Source organism: Anas platyrhynchos, chromosome 35 (genome assembly GCF_047663525.1).
Source record: "Anas platyrhynchos isolate ZD024472 breed Pekin duck chromosome 35, IASCAAS_PekinDuck_T2T, whole genome shotgun sequence".
Classification (NCBI taxonomy): domain Eukaryota; kingdom Metazoa; phylum Chordata; class Aves; order Anseriformes; family Anatidae; genus Anas; species Anas platyrhynchos.
In genome coordinates, this window is record NC_092623.1 from 4889823 (window position 1) to 4893527 (window position 3705).

A 3705-nucleotide genomic window follows, 5' to 3' on the forward strand; every position below is an offset into this window, starting at 1 on the left:
TGAGCTGATCTATCTGGACCCTCACACCACTCAAAGCTTTGTAGATTCAGAAGAAAATGGCATGGTTGACGATGAGAGTTTCCACTGCCAGGAAGCCCCACATAGAATGAAGATCATGAATTTGGACCCTTCAGTAGCTTTAGTAAGTGTCAGGAAATCTTGAATGCATGTACTTTATCTCAAAGTAATGTCTCTCTACATTGGTAAGGGCAGCAATGCATCTCCTTGAACAGAACCAAGATCACAAAGCTGTCTTCTGTGATCAACACATAGTAGTTTGTACATAACTACATGGAGACTCTTAGGGCAAGTGGGGAGCTGTCTGTACTGTAGGAGCTCGCTTTGTTTTCTTTACTGAGCAGCTTTTACTTCTTTCAAGAGGCATTATAATGGTCAGAGCAAGGAACTGAAACAGGTTTATGTGTTTTATTCTATCACTACTTTATGTTTGGTCACCTCTAGACAAGTTACTTAAACTTACTTTCTATCATAAGTTGAAAATGTTTAAGTGGAATTATTGTATTTCACCCCAAATTACAAATACAAATGTATTATTTGTAATTCACCCAAAATGTCATGGGGCTACTGTAGTATTTGAAAAAATTGGATCTGATCCCATGCCAGTATCCTGTGATTGGGTGATTGGCAGTTGTCACCAGTGGGATGTGTTTCTAAAGCTTTAAACAATCTGTAAAGATACCGGTATCTGTCATTCATTCACATACCTGTTTTTTAATACTGCTGCTTTTTAGAAAGTTTTTTTGTTTTGTTTTGTTTTAATACTTAACTACGTAACTGTGCAAAATGTGGCATGATGCAACGAGACAGACAAAATCATAATGAAGAGCAAATATTTTCAGTATAGATACCAGAATGGAAATGTTCCTTAGGTGGTCCATCATCTACAAGTTTTCAGCTTCTGCTGATACCTGGACTGTAGGAACTGGGTGGCGCTCCATGGAGGAGCACACAGGAGCTGCTGCTATTTTTTGCTTGACTATTTCGTTAGGGGTTTGCAGGGCCTTGTTCTCCCCGTGGGTTCTCTCCCTAGAGCTGCCACATATTTGGAGTCTTATATCTACTGATCGTACAGGGCATTACTGTATCAGAGGTCAAACCGCCTTACCTGCTGGTACCACATACCTACCATCTGCAAAGGTAAAACTCTGTGTGTTTGTTTTTTCCCCTAAGGGCTTCTTTTGCAAAGAAGAATGTGATTTTGATAACCGGTGTAGTCTTGTACAAAAGGTAAGAGTGGGAACTTAGCATCTCGATTTGTTCTTTATAAAGTCTGTTTTTTATTGTTTGTTTTTTGTAAAATTTTCCTTTGCATTTTCCTTTGTATACAAATTGTATGAGCCATGGAGAAGAATGCATTAAAGCATCAGGGTAAGGCAATACTACTGAATTGCTAATTGGAAATTGTTCAGCACTTTACCAGCCACAAACCCTGCCAGTTGGAAAATGGGTGTAAACATCCACACTTGAAGGTGTTACTGGGTGACACTTGCTTTTAACTTCTAATTCTCACTAAATGACTAAGGTTTAACTGCCATATTGTAGTGATGTATCAATGATTTGCTTCCTGATCCTTTTTTATTGTTTGACATAATAGATTGCGTGTTCTAATTATGACTGTTAGTCCCTGCTATCTTAAAGATCTGATTCTGTAAGTGCTGCAGGCCTCTAGCTCCTGCTGATCTAGGGAGAACAGAAGGTGCTGGCTGCCACAGGAAACAGACTTGAGGATGTTTCTGCATGCAGCTGTTAAGCTAAGCACCAGACGTCTGAATGTAAAGTACCATCAACCTCTAAGGGCATTTATTTAAAAAAAAAAAAAAAATCATCTAAGGAAAACAGTTTGTAAATAACTGAAATACAGGACAGAAGGTAACTTCTCTTTGAAGAGGAATAGCGTTTGGCTTCACGAACACCTATTTTCCTGACCAAAACCTGTCCTTCAAAATCTGATGCGTTTTTTTTTTTTTTCCCCTTTGGAGGAGCTGATAGATCTGTCTTTTGTGCTATTGATCAACAGAAAACTTGAGGAGAGTTCTATGCAAGCAACTTCCTTTTAAAAAGCAGAAAATATTGTACATTCCTAGTGTGCTTGCTACCTGTAAACAAAATTACAGGTTTGCAGATATCAAAGCTGATATCAAAAGATGATAAGACTGATAATTTGTAGTACAGTTCAAGAGATCTGTCTTCCAGATGTGTTTTAACTAGGGATGTATTACAGAGACCATGGTGCTTGGATTTCACAGTATGTCTGTATAAAGACTTTTTTTTCCTGATGGACATGCGTAATTAAAAAACACTTTCAATTAAGCAGACACGTTTTGTGTTTGAAGCGTCCCCCGAGCCAGCTTTTAAAATGAAAGCATTCTGTCCTCAGGAGATTCTAAAGCAGCAGAGTCTACGGACGTTTGAGCTGGTCCAGAAGCACCCGCCACACTGGCCTCCTTTCATACCTCCAACAAAACCAGAAGTGACAACCACAGGAGCAGGTAAGGCACTGATTAAAAGCCTAATTGTGCAATGTTATGTTCCTCGTTAGCAAATAAAAGAATAATCACAGGTAGAATAACTATCCTTTGTGAGTGTCAAGCAATATATAGTTTTATTTTTCCTTATAGGAAATGCTCTTTTATCACAGATTAGTTTGGAGAATCTGTTCACCGTTAAGGAACCGTAAATGCACCTCGCTCATTTTCATGGCATGATGCGGTAATACCACTTGACAACTCCAGAAGACTGGAAAGGGGCTTTTGAGTCGGTTTACACACCGACCGTGTAAGTTTTTACACACAGGTGCATTACCAAGGCGTTTACCTCCACCGTACCTGCGTGTAGCAAGCTCCTGCCTCCAGTGCTGCGGAGACGTGCTCCTCGGGGGGGGGGGGAAGGCAGAAAGGGAGGAGAGAGCACCCTGCGACAGAGAAACAAAACACACGTGTTAATTTCAAAACATCGTGGCTTTTTTTCCTCCCACGATTTCCCCTCCTGATGGCTGGTGCGCGGGTGGGCAGCTGAGGCAGCCCCGGGACCGTGTGCGTAGCCCCGGCCGGGGCCGCTGAGCTCCCATACGGCTTTTTTTTTTTTACTTTTATTTTTATTTTGGCTTTATTTTTAGGCACCGGGAGCGGCTGAGGCCACACAGCCGCCGAGATGAGCGAGCCTCGTTGTGCTCAGCAGCTGAGCTCTGCTGCCTGCTCTGCGGCTGCAGTTCCCTCAGCGAAGGCTTTGAGGTTCTCCGACTCGTGTTAGGCGATGCATTCCTGCACCATTCGCATCGAATGGGGACGCTTGACGCGGAAAAAAAGCAAAAAAAAAAACCAAAAAAACACCAAACAATAAACTTAAAACCTCTGCAGCCCTTCCTCCCCTCAGCGCCCCCCTTCCTTCCCCTCGCCGTTCCTTCACGGACCGCGCTCTCCGCGCCCACCCCGCCGCGTTCTCCACAGCCTAAACTGAAACAAAACGCAAAGCCCTCGAAGCCGGGACCAGCAAGGAGGGCTCAGCACCCGTCCCTGCGGGGCTCGGAGCCCGATGGTGCCCGGCAGGACGGCGAGGGGCCGAGCCGCCCCCTCATGGCGGTTGGCGAAGCCGCCCTCAGGGCGCAGGGAGGGGGGCGGTGGAGCGGCTGTTGGAGGCGGCTCCTCGGTAGGCCTTGCGGGGTTGGAGCTGCCCGGGGGGAGCCTT

The 3705-nt window shown here is 44.3% G+C and overlaps 1 long non-coding RNA gene across 1 annotated transcript; it reads left to right on the plus strand.

Moving 5' to 3' along the window:
• Positions 1 to 2504, plus strand: LOC140000931 (uncharacterized). Its single transcript, XR_011806123.1, has 3 exons — positions 1 to 142; positions 1192 to 1248; positions 2399 to 2504. It is a non-coding gene; the product is annotated as an uncharacterized lncRNA (long non-coding RNA).
• Positions 2505 to 3705: the final 1201 nt, after the last annotated feature.